The sequence below is a fragment of the Lolium rigidum genome, chromosome 7 (assembly GCF_022539505.1).
Source record: "Lolium rigidum isolate FL_2022 chromosome 7, APGP_CSIRO_Lrig_0.1, whole genome shotgun sequence".
Lineage (NCBI taxonomy): Eukaryota > Viridiplantae > Streptophyta > Magnoliopsida > Poales > Poaceae > Lolium > Lolium rigidum.
The window spans coordinates 203,115,236-203,131,417 of NC_061514.1; the positions used below are offsets into that span (position 1 = coordinate 203,115,236).

At 47.5% G+C, this 16,182-nt stretch overlaps 1 long non-coding RNA gene across 3 annotated transcripts; it reads left to right on the top strand.

Annotated features, from left to right (window-relative positions):
- The first annotated feature begins 431 nt into the window (after positions 1 to 431).
- LOC124674310 lies at positions 432 to 4,426 on the top strand. Of its 3 annotated transcripts, XR_006992977.1 has the most exons (4): positions 432 to 637; positions 738 to 1,148; positions 1,234 to 3,839; positions 3,931 to 4,426. It is a non-coding gene; the product is annotated as an uncharacterized LOC124674310 (long non-coding RNA). The 3 variants fall into 3 exon arrangements; XR_006992975.1 differs by having other exon boundaries at positions 447 to 637; positions 738 to 3,839; XR_006992976.1 differs by having other exon boundaries at positions 451 to 637; positions 1,004 to 3,839.
- The last annotated feature ends 11,756 nt before the right edge of the window (positions 4,427 to 16,182 follow it).

A 16,182-nucleotide genomic window follows, 5' to 3' on the forward strand; every position in this document is an offset into this window, starting at 1 on the left:
GTTATAATGTGCATCAATCCTGTTCCGTGTGTACTTCTGGGGTACCTTGCTCTTCATACCTATTTCCACTCCTCTGGTTTCTCATGTGGTGTTTACTAATGGGTGCGTGTAGGCTATTTTCCCGGTCAAAGCGGCGCAGACGTATCGCGAAGCTCACCTGCAAAACAAAACAAAAAGAACAGTTCCCCATCCTTTCCCCCGCATCCTCATGTGAGCGTCGTCGTCCATGGCTGCATCCGCACGCGCCTTGCTCGAGACGCTGCTCGCCGTGCTGGCGCTAGGAGCGGCAGTCACGGCGGTCGTCGAGGGAGCCGCGCCCGGGCTTGGGGTCCTGCGGAAGGAGGCCGACGACGATGTGATGCTGACCGGGGCGAGGCGCCGCGGAGGAGAAGGCCGGCGCGGTGTTGTGTCGTGCCGGCGGACAGCAGCTTGGGAAGAGGTCCGAGGGTCAAGGCAGCGTCGTTTGCTGAGAGGGAAATCGCGCGTCACCAGGAGGAGCTTCGCGACGGGGTAGCGTGTCGCGGCCGTAGCGGATCGGACGAGGCTGGGAGGGCCTGCCGGAGTCGGGCGAGAGGAACTAGCTCAACACCAGAGAGAAAGGAGGCGAGCAACCACTGGTCGATGATTCGGTGCGCAGGTATGGAATTGTCCCTTCCTCCTTTCCATGGCCGATCTTGGTCGATTCATCTCGGCCACTTCCACTGCTATGCGTCTCACCTCCTCTCCATATCTATCAGGCAGCAGTAGATGCAGCAAGGATAGAGACAGCCACATCGACCACCACATCTTCCTCTCCCCCTCCATCTCCTCTTCCTCACACAGTCCTTGGATTTTTCCAGTCACCTGTCGTAGCCTTCCCCATCGCCGACATCTTCGTTTACGATTCCATCGATGACGAACTGTTATTTCCTTCTCTGGTTCCGCTGCTTCGGTTCGACCTGTAGATTGGATTGATTTTTTTTTTTGACGATTTGATTTTCAGTTCCTTGATTTTTGTTTGCAGGCTGCTCTTGCTGTTGATTAATTTCATGACCGCGATGTTCCTCTGGTCGTTTCCCGAACTCCTTTCTTTTACAACTCTCATCTGCGGAGAAGGCAGACAAATCTTAATCCCCTTCCAACCTTTAATTCGTCTAACTAAATCCAAGGTACGTTTTCTTTTCTTTACATTGCAGTTCGCAAAGGATCGAATCAAGAGTTTCACATGTACATCTGATGTGATTCCGTGCTTAGCCCGTCGCTGCAAATTTCTGCTCTTCTTCATGATTGATGTGCGGCTAGGTATTTTGCTTGATTGAAGGCAAGAACGTCACATCTGCTTCGATGTATGCCATGGAGCTGCTCTTAGTACAACAATACAGTGTACTCTGTTATGTAGTACATGCTGAAGCGATGGCCTTTATGATTGTTGCAATGCCACCTCCATACTTCTATAGGTTTTCTTGAGGTTCTTTATAAGTGTGCCTGGTGTTACGCCGTCAGCGAGTCCGGCCTGCTTATTGACCTCCTCCAGTTTCGTGCCGTCGTCATGGCTTTGAAGATGCTACTGCTGTTTCACCGCTTTACCATGCTGTTGATACACATCCAAGGCAGGTGATAATTATAATACTGCTGCTGATTTTAAGATATATTTTGTGTACACAGGGTGACACAAACGTAGATAGGTTCCAGTATTCACATTTTTTTAACGTCTCTTATTCAATGCTTATTTTTAATAACGCCAAAATCTAAGAAGTGCAGTCCAAACTTAGTTTCCTAACATTAGGTACATATCTTAGATATGACATTATCATAGAGTGACGAAGTTGGTATTGGCTTTAGGACTTTTTCAAAGTATTTTGATGTAATTCCAACAGTTAAATACTAATTGGTACATTTAGTTGTACATTCCTTACACAAACTTGCAGAAAATGGTACATAATTTCCGGACATACAAGCATAGCAAATCTAAATATGAGATGTTTTGTCATGTTCCTTTTCTGTGCTCCTACACATTTATAATTTAGCAAATTCCTAACTATTATTGTAGCTTTAATGCCTATAGCATCCTTATTCATATTATTCTAAGTATTACCAGATTCAGTATTCTGTGTTGATTTCTTAAGGCCTCATGATGTTGGTGCTTTGTTTTTACAATAGAAGTGCACCAAGGTGTTGTGGTAGGATAATTATCCTAACATAGAGATCCCATTTAAGGAACAAGATAACCTTTATTATCGAGAGCTGAGGTACATAATTAAGGTATGGAAATTTTCGTTTGCAGAATGGTAGCATGCTTAGCTAGATGCAATTGGGATCAAGGTTATAGAAGGCTTGAATTGATAAAATTGTTTCTAGATGTGAATAATAAAAAATCCTTGCACTCCTACTCTGTTGTGCTGTGTAAGCTTCATGGCTTGAATCATCGAACTATTGTGTTGCAAGTGTACTTTGATCATTTTAATGAAATGCTAAGTCAGGTGATGCCACAAAATTTGACACTCCATAATGCCCTTCATCATTTCACTAGGTTTGTCCACTCAGCTTTGCTTCATCATCTGGCATGTCAATCTTTTTTAGTTAGGCTTAGTTGAACTTCCGACAGTCTTCGTCTTCCGTGTGACTCGATGAACTAGATATACTTTGTTTCACACATATATACTAAAAATGTTTGTATTCTGCAATACACAGAACTGCATCTTTAATATATTTATCAAGTTATTTAGGTCGATGCATGTATGCCCTAACTAGATAGCATTACGTATCAGATGGAAAATAGTTTGTTATCTACCAGATCAACTCCTGTAAGTACATATGGATTTACCCAGGTTCCATTGCATAATTCTCTTAGTCTCCTACTCTCCCTTAACACAAGACCCCTCTTTCAAGATGAGGGGTTCTTACTGTGAAGACGGTGAAAGAAGCATCGAGTAAGATTTTTGGTGTTACAGCTGGTTCACCTTTTCAACAATTTGAAGACGGTGAAAGAAACATCGATTAAGCTTTTTGGTGTTGTACTACTGCTGAGGAAGAGGAAACAAGATAATAATAATAATATAGTTATGAGTTAGTGGGTTTGTTACAGCGTGTGCGCATACCTTCTTTTATGCTGACTGAAACTGCAATCTAAGAATGAAAATGGGAATCTGTAATACAAGGTACAACTGCGAGTAAGTCATTATTCTTTGCTCTTTGTAGATATTGCAGTGATTCCATGTGGTTTACTTGTTGATACTACTATCTTTATTTCCATTCCACAATGTGAGTATGAACCTATGATGTTTGTTAAATTGTTATTTCAGTAGTGCTATTTTTAAGTTTGTATTGTATTGTAAGTTTCATAACCAATGGAAGAAACGATAAATCACATCACACTTATATTTAACCTTTTTTCCAGCCAATATTGGTCGAGAAATGGGGCATATGGCACCTAATACATCAGCACTTGCCTCTGATTTAGGTGTAAACTTACAGGAATAGGACTGTAGGGCGTTTTATTTTAGTATCCATGGTTTATAGCCAGTATTCCTTCTGGCTAACAGAAAAACATCTATCTTTTTTCCTAGCACGAATTTTCCTGCTTATACATTATGTCTGAATTGTCTTTGTTATAATATTTGTTACCTCTAGATCAAGTTGCTAGAATACAAACAGCTATTGCTCGATTGGGTCTACGGTTCACTTTGTTATGCTCACATGTTTTACTTAGTTTGAAGCAGCCAGTTGTTGTCAATGCTTACCGGAACTTAATACTTTCTCAGACGTGGGAGAAGTTGGAGCATGGCATGAGGAACTGGTGATGCAGTTTCACTCATGGCACACAACATGATCCGTTTAAAAAACATTACCATGTGCTGAAGGTAACTCCAATATGTTTCTTATTTCGATGTGCATGAACAAAGGAGAACTATTGCTGTCCATAATGTGAAGATTTTTTATTTCGAATGTCAGGAATCTTGGTATCTCGGAGGACCTGGAGTAACTCTGAGAGGTGAGATTTGAGGATCAATGATCTTAAGTGAAGTGAACTTGGAAGCTGCGACCTGCCTCCAGCAAACATCTATTTGTGAAATCTAGAAGGGACATAGGAGTTGCAGTAACTCTAAGATGAGATTTGAGCAGGCCGCCTCTGAAGCTAACTGGAATAACATGACAACCGTGTCGCGCTGCCAAGGACACTGACTGGATGATCAGGAGTCACCAGAAATTTTTGAAATTGTGTTGGACACATGTGTCTATTTGCTTCTGAATAAAGAGCTTCTCTGCGTATATGTGTTCAGGAGTGGGAGAAGATGAGTTATGTGGTTGTATTTTGAACCTCTATATCATACCCTCTAGAGAAGATTAGAATATTCTATTGGTACATCTTTTCAGTCTAAACAATGTGAAGCAAAAGTATGCATGCTTTTGTACGGTTACATGTTTCCATAAAAACTGTTGCCTATTTTGTTGAAAGAGTGGAATCTCCTGGTTAAGTCCGCCTTCATCTAGCATATTGACAATTCGCTATAGAGCGGTACATAACAAATATGTTGGCTTCCCTCTTTTAAGGTGTCACGAAAAGAAATGTTCCTTTGTGCTGTATATTTCTGAAAAATTTCTTCTCCCTCATGACAATATATATTTCTTCCTCATGACGGTATATTTCAACAACTTCGACATGCTTTCACACCAAGAAATGTTCCTTTGTGCTGTAGCTTTCACCCGTATGTAGATCACGAGAGAGGGGGCAACCATCAAAATAAACAAACCTACACACAACTTTATTACACATGGGCTGTGCTCCGGTGTCCCCCCCCCCGCGAACGACGTTCAGGTGGTAAACGTGTGTTTGGTTAGAAAATATGGATGACCCCATCCCAAAAGCCGAATATTTCCGAAAAAGGCTGGACCATATGATCCGTGAATTTCATGACTAATTTCACTAGCCGCCTGAGGCCGTCGACGCGACTCCGACACCTGCCACCGTCGTATGTGTGGCTCCCCAGCTCAGCGGCGGCCACCATGTCACGGCGAGCGGTGGGCTTGCTTTTCCACGTGGCTCCCCAGCTCGACATCGGCAGCCTCCAGGGCGCGGTAAGCGGCGGGCTTGATTTTAAACGTGGCTCCCTAGCTCGGCGGCGGCGGCCTCCATGGCGTGGCGAGCAACGAGATTGCTACGTCTGCGCCACACCCAGTCGACAGAAACGGCCTCGCAAAATATGTGCGGGTAGTGACCTTGCTAGGCACGGGTAGGCGGCCGCCCGCTAGGTCCGGCCTCCACCACAAAGGGAAAAGGACCCGTTAATTACATATTAACCGGTGTGTTAATGGCATATTTATCTTTTTGTATTAATCGTTAATTAAATACACCATCCGTTCCTTTCTATAGTGCCTATAGATTTTTGGCACGGAAATTAGCGCAAGAGTATTTTTTACACAAGATCCCCTGGCTGAACGATTTGAGATCAGACTAAAATTAGGGAAATCAATAACTTCCTAACTTACCATAACAAATCCCACAAATCTGTCTCTGCAGCCAGGTTTAATTAAGGAAAAAAAATTGCTTCCTAAATCTAAGCAATCCTTGGGGCCAGACATTAGGAATCTCAATTAATTGTTTCATTTTTTGTATGGATTTTTTTTTCATGCATGTCATGTGGGAGTTGACCGATGGAGGGGGTAATTGAAAAAAGCCAAGCTATAGCCTTATATTGTGAAACAAATGTCAAAAATCTATAGGCACTATAGAAAGGAACGGAGGGAGTATATTTTATCCCATCCCATCCTGTACATGTTTGCCCATGAACCAAACACACATGTTAAGTCAACCCACGAAGGGGTATCAGCAGATCCTAGCCGTCCAAATAGAACAAAATTTAGAAGGGGGGGGACACCGGAGCAATAACATAGTTTTGCATGTTACAACCCTGCCTCTCTACCAACAATTACTAACAATCAGTCATCATATGGTGCGGCGTGCCGCCGCGCCACTTATTGCTAGTAGACATAAACAAGCGATGCAAAGGATTACTCATGATATTAGCAGGATATTCATGACAACTCATAGGTGCATATGTGAACAGCTATGTGAAAATACATTTTAAAATATGAAAAGGTTCAGAAATAAAATTATGCACGTACATCTAGACATTCTATGTTTGCACGCAAGATTTCAGGAAAAAAATATTTGGTGTCTCGTGTAAAAAAACAAATTTTATGTTCTAACATGACTATTCACGAAATCATGGGACTTTTTTTTTCTTTTTTTACAGAGGCAACATAAAATGTTCATTTTCCAGAAAACCTGTGTGCGAAGGTCGATGTACATGCGACATTTTATCTTGATTTTTTTAACATTTTATTTTTAAGGATTTGCTAGTTCTCAGCTAGCTGAGAACGAACTCTTATTTTTATGCATTTTGTATAATAGTTTGATATGCACTTAATCTGACTTGTCCATTAGCTACAATTTTTTCCTGATATTTGCCACTAAGTATACATGATGTCAGTTGTGTTGTGCCTTTTTGGAGGATCACACGAATACAAAATTGGCTTATCACACAATTAATAAGAGTATGAGGTAAAATATGCGATTCACATTTGTAACATCTAACAGTGTCATTAACGGCATGAGCTTGATGCCTCGCAAAAAAAAAGCCACACCGTAAGCTTGATGGTTTCTTCACTTACACAAGTACTGTACGCTGGGCCACACAGCGGCGCCAGCTGAGCACCTCCTGACCGCCAGTCCGTTACGGTTGACTCTTGTTCCAACTGCAGTTTTGAACACTCGAACGGATATGGCCGAGGCCCCGACCCACATGTCATAAACCCGCGTGTCCAGCACTCGCACTCGCACTCCCACTCCCTAGTCCCTACTCGCTTCTCGTCTCGCCCCCCTCTTCCCCGCGCTAATTCCGGCCGTCGTCGGGCCACAAACCCTAGCCTCATGGCGCGCTCCAGGAGGGCCAGAGCCAAGGCAGCCGCCGAGGCCGCTATCCACTGCCAGGCTGCGGTCCGATCCTCAGCCGCTGTCATCGACCACATCACCGCCGCTGCAGTGGCCGCCGCTGCAGTGGTAACGGCAAGGGTTACATGGTCAGGTAGCTCCGATATCAATTTCGCATGGTCTCCATTAGGGCTGCAGGCGGCGCCTGCTTCCGCTTGCCACCCTAGTTTCCATGGATCCTAGCCGTAGGAATGGTGTATGACCATAGGTTCTAAGAGTAAGAGAATGTATGCATATTTTACAGGATAAACAGCCCCTTGCCACGGAAGTCAGCAGTATGTTCACAAATTGGAACCATTGGAATAGTGAGATTACTTAAACATCTTCGTTTTTGAAAGTTTGATGAACAAGCTTGGTATACCATTTGTGAGCGGGTTAATCTGTAACCACCAGTACCAGCACACTATTCAACATTTCAACTAATGCTGCCACTTCTATGTTCACTTGCAGGAATCCCTTAGGTTTTACCGGAAGTTCCTCAGATCCACAAGGAAAGCTGTAGCTATGATTGAGACCATATTGACTGTGCTGACGCTAGAGCATCTCCAGCCGCGTCCCCCAAACCGTCCCCCAAAGGAATTTTTGACGCGCTGGACGAAAAAACATTCCTAGCCACGTTTCCCAAAGCCGCTTTTTGTCCGGCGCGTCCCAATACGGTGTCCGACGCCTCGAGGCCGTCCCCGCTCCATAGGGGACGCACCGGGGACGCCGGATATACCGAAAAGCGAGGCGGGAAGTGGCGGGGCCGACCCATCAGCGGCACATTGAATTTTAACCTAACGTCGCCTACCTCGGGACGGAAGTTATTGGGCATACTCTTGCAGCGACGCGCGTGGCAAGATGTATCTCCACATCGGCTGAGAGAAGTTCGCACGCCACTACAGCCTCCAAGCCGGCTTCGTGCTCGTGTTCTCCTACTTTGGTGATAGGGACATGAGCGTCAAGGTCTTCGACGAGACGCGTTGCCGTCGGAACTACCATGTCGACAACACCGACGAGAACGACGACTGAAGAGTGTTGTTTCTTCGCAGCGAATATATGCACGAAGGTCTCTGGTTGTTCTTCCTCGGAAGAACCAACAAGGGCACCCTCACCAGCTGGATTTTCCAGTTTGGGTGACTGGGTGTGCCCTCGAGTGTTCTGTCTTGGCAGCGAACACACCAAACCATCGATGCCTGGCCTAGTTAGGTTTAGTTTTTTTGCAATGTTTTATATTTGTGTCAACCATGGTTCAAACTATGTATTTGTTTGTGGAAAACCATGTTCCAAACTATATCTTCATGTAAACCACGTTACAAATGATGTATTAGTTTGTGGAATATTTCTTCTCTTTATTGAAAAAAAATGAAAAAAAAAATGAAAAAAAGAATATTTTAATGTTTGGGGGCGGCGTTTGGGGGACGCGGCTGGGGAGCGACGTCCTCCAAACGCGGCACGAACGAAACACGTCCCCAAACGCTCAATCCAGCGCCGTTTGAGGGACGGTTTGAGGACGCGACTGGAGATGCTCTTAGTACCTGCATATCCATCGTACAACGCAGTGTCACAGAAGGAGACCATGTTCCAGCTTACTTTTGTTCTTCTCTATGTGAGCTTCTGGGTTGGGATGTCTCTACTGGTGGTCTTAGGGCATCTCCAGCGGCGTGACGCATTTTAGCGTCCGGAAATGTCCGCGCTCGTCCGTTTGCGGCGGAAATGGTCTAAATCGATCGCGCGTCCGTTTGCGTCGGGGTGGCTCCAGCGGCACGACGCATTTTTTCGCTCGAATCAGTTTTTTATAACATGAAAACATGATTTACATAGTTTAACACATGAAAATAAACCCTAAACGCCTGCGCCTACTGCTGCTCGTCGTCGCTGTCGAGCACGGTGAGCTCCGTTACCGTCCAGGGCCAGTTGGATACCATCGGATCGTACGCCGGGCGCGCCGGCGGTGCTGGAGGTGGAGGCGCCCAGGGCTGTGGCTGTGGCGGCGGTGGAGGCGCCCAGGGATGTGGCGGCGGTGGAGGAGCCCAGGGGTTGTACGGCGGCGGTTGTGGAGCGGCCGAGTCCTGTAGCGCCAGTCGTAGGGCTTCATCCTCCGACAGGCCCAGCGACATGAAGCCGGTGGCGTAGCGTGGCAGCGGCGGCTGCACAGGTGGGTCGTTCTCGGAGACGAGGACGCCGAGCTTCGCCATCTCGTCGTCCATCATGTTGTCCGAAAACTCAAACTTGCGACCCTCCGCCATGGCCAACTGCCATTCCTGGAAGACGACTGCGACGTAGTCGTCGCTGTCGTCCTTGACCTCCTCGTTGTGGTACGCCAGCGCCTCGATGTAGTCGTCGTCGTCGCGGTCGTCGTTGTACTGCGCACGCGTCGACGCCTGGTGCGCACGCGTCGACGCCTGCTGTCTTCGAGGACGAGGTGGCGGTGGACGGTCGAAGGGAAAGTCCCTGTCGCCCAAGAAGCCCGCCCTCCTCCTCCGATCTCTCTTGGTCGAGAGATACGTACGCCAGCTATCGGAGTCGATGGCGTACGCCGGATTGGCGCGGAGGTCCTGCGGCAGGTACCGCCTCCTTCGCCGGATCTCGACGGTCCTATCTGGCTCGCGCGCAGGCACCGGAGGGACGGGCACCCGGCGGTAGCTGAGCCGCCAGGCATGTGCACGTCCCTCCAGGTGTCGCACGGCGTCCTATCTGGCTCGCGCGCAGGCACTGGAGGGACGGGCACCCGGCGGTAGCTCAGCCGCCAGCCACCAGGCATGTGCACGTCCCTCCAGGTGTCGCACGGCATCCAGTGCGTGTGCATCAGCCTCCCGACGCTGACGGGCAGCGGCACCCTGCCAGGCCGCTCCTCCTTCGTACCGCTGCCGGACGCCTTGAAGTCGTTCTTCTTCTTCCCCATGGTGCTGCGGCGGTGGTGGTGCGAGTGGATGTGTGGGCGATGGAGGAACGGTGCCAGTGGACTTTTAAGGCCGGCCGCGCGCGGGATTCGATGCCATTAAAGGCGGCGCAGAAGCCCAGCCGCTGCCCGCCAGTGCGTGCGCAAAACAAAAGAGGCAGCCGCGAAATTGATGACGAAGGCTGCGGCGCTGACCGCGGAAGCGATGACCGCGAAAGCGATGCCCTCGCTACAGGCTAGCTGTCAGGCGGGCCCGACAGAGACGCGAGCAGACACTTTGCGCGTCCGCGCAGCGTCCACCGCGACGCATTCCAGACGCAAATATGCGTCGGGTTTGCGTCGCAGCGGACGCCCCGGTCACGATGCGTCGCGTCGCTGGAGATGGTGTCAGACGCATTTTTCGATCCGGCGGACGCAAACAGATGCTTCGCGCCGCTGGAGATTGGAGATGCCCCTTATGTTTTCTTGGACGATCAAAGAGGGACAAGAAGTGTGCACTGTACGTCGCACGGATTTGGCTCATTGTCATGTGTGTAGGTCTCGTGCTTTTGCTGTGGTTCCTGATGCCCTCCACTAAGACTACAAATACAGCAGCTGTGCTTCTAATCATAGTTATACTCATTGTCCACATGGCTTCTTGGAATTGTGTACGTTGCTCTCTCTCCCCACCCCACCTAACCCGTTGCAAAATCAAGTCCTACACGACCTTAACTACTACCCTGAAGTTCGCCTTGTGCATCCGCTCCTCTTTCCCCTCTCTACAGTTCTCTAGAGAAGCGAAAAGGAAGGCGGCCGGTTTCCCTCGATCCACCGCGGGCGAGCTCGTTAGTTCCCTCACCCTCCGTCGGCCGCTCCGGCGGCGGGAGGGTGGGGGAACTCGGGAGCTCGGTTCTCCGCGTGTAGATAGTAGGGCTAGTTTGCTGCACGCCGTCGTTCGGGTGGTGGCGGCGAGGGCGTGGTGGCGAATAAAGAGTCTGCAGATCTCCCCATCTCGGTGCTGCTCTTCGGTGCGGCGTCGAGGATCTGTCGACCGGTGTCTCCCGTCGGTCGACCGGCCCGATGGGATTAGGTTTTCCAGCTGTGGTTGCCGTGGCGGCGGCGGCGACCATGGAGTGGACTTTTGTTCCCCGGCCTCTGCTCCGTCCCGGCGACGCCCGCTCCGGCGTCCTCGCGAGGGCCGTGGGATCCTGTACGGGAGTTTGAGAAGGAAGGGTGGCCTGGAGCTGGGTTTGCGGCGATCGGTGGCCGGATCCGGCTTTCTTCCTCGACGACGTCAAGTGGAGAAGCCGGCTCTGGGAGCCATGGAGCTCGGGGACATTCCCCGGCCGACGCGCCACAACCGCCATGGGCTGGCCCTGAGGGGCGGCCCTCAACTTCGGCTCTTAAAGCCTTCGTGCGATGGGGCTTCCATGGCTCGTCGGGCGGCCCGTTTCGTCTCTCTCCGGCGTGTGCTCCGGCGACGGCGGAGGTCAACGGCGGGTGATGCGGCAGTAGGTTGCAAGGACCTCAAGGGGTTGTGTTGTATTTTTTTGTTTTCTGAGGTCTCGTTTGCAAATGTTCCTGGACACCTGTTCCTTCCAGGTCTTTCGACGGTGTTCTGCGTGTGTGTGCTGTACTTTTATGCCTGATGAACACGTAGCATCTTTCTCAAAAAAAAAACCCGTTGCAAACAAATGTGAAACTATGAATTTACTGAAACAATATTGAAGTGAACTTAAGGAAGTTATTTTGCAGAGAATGTGCCAAGAAAAAGCTGACCCCATTTGCTCAAAGGAGATTGTTTTGGTTACTGTTCATGTTACTTTCCTTCCAATAGCTATTTGCCACGTTGATATTCTACTGTTCACAGCTGGCTTCTTTTCCTGTGTGAGAACATTGGTCCAATACTCCAACCGCTTTCACCAAACAGTCTAGAGACTAGGTCGTGAGGAGAAAAACAAATCATCTTTCTCACCTAAAAATACTCTCCTTCTCCCCATCCCCTTCGCCCACGTCCTCCCCGCGGGGGAGGTGCTCAGTTCTCCCTGCCTGACCACCGTGCCGCATACCAAAGCAGCCCTTGGGGCGAGGCAATTATCTCTCCGTCCCGAGGTGCCTGTAGGCATGGAGGAGTACGACGCCTCCTCTTCCCCAAGCGGCGGCGTGGAGGAAGTTGTCGGCTCCTTCCTCTCCCGGCCTCGATCTTCAGGCACGGCGGTTATGGCTATGCCGGTGAGGCGGCCATTGACGCGGTTGTCGGCGCGATGGGGGAGGTCGCTGCTCTTCTCTCCTCCTTGGTCGGCTCTGCGAGGAGGAAGACGAACTGCGCGCTGTCCCCTGCTCCGTTCCCGTCCACAACAGTTCCCAAACTCACCGGCAGTGAGGCAGCGACAAGATCTGCAGTCATCTAGGATGAAGCAGCGCGAGCTCGGCACCCTTCTCTCCTCCCCTGCTCCGTTCCCCTCGAAGCTCGGCGGTGCTCACCTCTGCATGGGCATGATCATAGCGCACAACACGTCGACGCACGAACAACAGCAGCTAGAGGCGTTACAGGGAATCTTCGAGAAGTATTTCATCATCCTCATGTCCTCCATCTTCTTCTGTCTGAGCAACAAATGTAATATTTAATTATTTGAGGGCGCATATTCCAACGACGATAGTTTCTCAACAGTGCAACATCGTGGTAATTTCAACGTCAAGTTTAGTTCCGGCGGTAATTTTTCGTGAGGCGGCAACTACCTATATTTTCTAGAAAGTAATTTCTTGGTAGACATCTTGAACATTGCGGATGTTAACTATAAAACACGCCGTTAATTACCTACTATTAATTATTTAAGGCCACATATTTCTTTAAAAGTGCATAATTCTTCAACAGTGATTAAAGAAAATTCCAACATCCGCCCTCCCTTTTACTCGGGGAAAATAATGTTGTGTTCTTCTACGGTAACATCGAAAAAATATACTTACTCCACCATCCGTCACATTTTCACGTAGGATGACCTTTTTCTACGGTAACTTTAGAAAGATAGATTTACTCCATCACCCCTTGCCTCTTTGGGCCGGAGAAATACCACCATTTTCTTTTGTAGCAACACCAAAAATAAAAGCACTCCACCATCCGCCGCCTATTTCACCGGCACTTCTGCGGTACTTCAGCAACCAAGATATTATTTTATTTCTACAATGTTTTAACCATCGATGTAGAAACAAAAGCACCCCACCATCTGTCGCCTATTTCACTCGCACTTTCAACATCTGCAACCCATATATTGTATTATTACTACAAATTGTAACCAACGATCTTGATACCAAGGGTGCGGTCGAGTTTTAGATATTTCTTCAGCTGTTTTTGAAAAGGAATCCCACACTATTAAACCTAAAAAAAATATCGATTTTAAAAAAGAATGCCGCACCATAGATAGCACGGGCGCGGCGTGCGCCGCGCCACGAACTTCCTAGTCATAGTTATACTCATTGTCCACATGGCTTCTTGGAATTGTGTACGTTGCTCTCTCTCCCCACCCCACCTAACCCGTTGCAAACAAATGTGAAACTATGAATTTACTGAAACAATATTGAAGTGAACTTAAGGAAGTTATTTTGCAGAGAATGTGCCAAGAAAAGGATGAGGATGAAGACGATGATGATGATGAGGATGAGGATGAGGATGAGGATGAGAATGATGATGAAGATGAAGAGTATGTTTAGATGCCTTTTGTCTGCACACTAAAGCCTTGGTTAGTTTTTTTCCCTTTTAGTGCTCTAAAATTGATTTCAAATACTGTATTCTAATTGGGCGTACTGCTAGCATCTTGCGTCGTCAGGTTCGTCTAATTTGTTTATTTTATCCTCTGAATCAGTCTTCAGAGCAAACTGTTCACCGTATCTTCTCCATATTTAGCATGCTCACAATTTACTAGTTCAATGCAAAGATCTTTTATTGTAGTAGCGGTCAACCCCAGGAATGCGTACCGCCTTTTTCAATATCGATTGATCAAACAAAAAGAAACACAGACTTTCTTCTTTTTAAGTTGCATTTGAAGGGTTACTGTGGAATCAATAGCACCTGAAACAAATAATCAAAATGCAATGTCTCTCAGGAAATGTGCAGCATGCAGGATTCTCTAAGATTTAGCCACTTCTGTATATTTATTGCATGTTTTCCTTAGCACTCTTGAAAGTTTCAATTCTTAGAATAACTGCCGTTTTGATTTCTCAGAACGTCGGATAATCTGGTTTTGGAATCTATGCTTCGAATCTCATTGGGGGAAACAAGATGGGAAAAAAACTAGAGAAGTCTTAGGCACGAAGAGTTACTGCACGGCCCTAGTAAACGTTGCTCTGTAGCTTTTTGCAGCAAGTACTTCGAAACTTATTGTGTATTCTTTAGCTTTATGTATGGATAGAGGTGTTTGTTTGCAAACATAGTTTGTTTTTTAGCATACAAGTTTGCATGCTTATATCATGATTATTGCGTAAAATATATTCTGGCAGCAATACTGTGACAAACCCCCTATAACAATTACTAACTGCGAGCATTATGCCGCATGAGAACAACCATTTTGTATCATTTTTTTTTCTTTCACATGTTCATTAACATCCTTTGTCAAAACGGATTTATTTGCATATGAATAACCCTGATATTATTGTCTTCAGGTTTTCTGGTGATTGGTTCAGTGGCAGCTTCAAATTCTTACTGGGAATGGGCTGTGGTGTCTATGTAGCTCAAAACTACAACGCTGTGAATGTCAAAACGATGTTAACTACGTATACATTTTTGTTATGTCAAGAAGCGTGTTCTTCATAAACGGTAAAGCAGTTTTGAACTTCAATAGCTGAGAGCTATGATAGCTGTGAATTTTTGATAGCGGCATGGTTTATGGATCGTTATGGCAAATGTATTATGCTTAACGTCGCCTAGATGTGCACTTTCGGGCTTGCGGTTGGTCACTTGGCAATTCTGAATTTCGAAATATTGAGCTGGATAATTTGTGTTATTACCATGTCTACTTATTACCAAGTATCTCAGCTCTTACTGCTGTGTTATGGTTGTGGAAATTTATAAATTATATCTCCTACATTCCAAAGGCCCTTAATCTGAAGTTGCTGTTCACTCTACATTTTTCTAGCTTGTGAGAGTTAAACTGTGTCAATTCAATCTCTATTTATTTTTACTTCAATCTCGCAATTCCAAACTTGCAGCACAGTTCAAGATAAGGGGTGAACTTCATGCTTTGCTTTCTAAACTTTAAACTCGGAGTATCAAATTTTCAACTGAACTCCAAATTCTCTACTGATACAGTAGGAGTTTCCAAACAGTTTTTAGCCTACGAAGTAGGATTAGTAAAGGTAGCGGTGTCTAGGCTGTCACTACGGGAGAGCCGGCACGTGCCGACGGCCAAATGTCGGGGCCGTCGGCACAGAGGCCCTTGTTCACCGGCGAAGGAGCTGACCGTCGGCGCACGGTCACCGTCGGCACACTGCTGTCTACACCGACGGCCACCGTCGGCGCAACCCGGACCGTCGGCACAAGAAGTTGGCGTCCGAAGGTCACCGTCGGCACAGCCACGACCGTCGGTACAAGCTATGATAGGCGGGCCCAGCTGTTAAACTGTCACGGCGCCGTCTGCACTGTGCCGACGGTAGCCCACGGCGCAACGGCGGCCGTCGGCACAGGGACTGACTGCTGGGTCCCCCTTCTGCTGTGTCGACGGTGACCCACGTCACAACCAAGGCCGTCGGCACAGCCAATTATGCACATTTTTTGTTTTTTCATTTTTTTGCATCAAAGATAAATTATTACCCATATAATTATTAATCCCAATCATTTTTTTGTTGGGATTTCTATTTCTGTGCCCTCGGGTCCTTAATTGTGCTCGGTTTTCCCCAGCTCCTTAGTTTTTCCTCAGTTTTCCCCAAGACCTTGTCTGAAACCCGCAGAACTGCAGAAGCAGCTTGGACGGCAGGATTCCGTTAACTTGACCGTTCCGTGCTGACGAGTGGAGTCGTGTCGTTTGTGGGGGCGTCGTGTGGGGCTGGTAGGAAGGAACCGCGTGGGACAGGACGAGACCATGTTTGTGTGGCCGTAGCGTGTGTGGCCGTAGCGTGTGGGGCCGTAGCGTGTGGAGCCGTGTGGGTTCGGGACGTGGGCACGAGTGGTTTCTGTCTCTTTCGCCCAGATTAGCAGTTTTCAATGTACCTTTTTCCTCTCTCTCGCTCGATCTCATTCATATTTGATAGCCCAAATTGGTAGCAAATCTAGAGCAGCTTCTCCTTCTGTTTTTTAACTCCATTCATTTCTTTATGCCTTCGTTTTTACCAAATCAGGTAGGAAATCTAGGGCACAAATCAG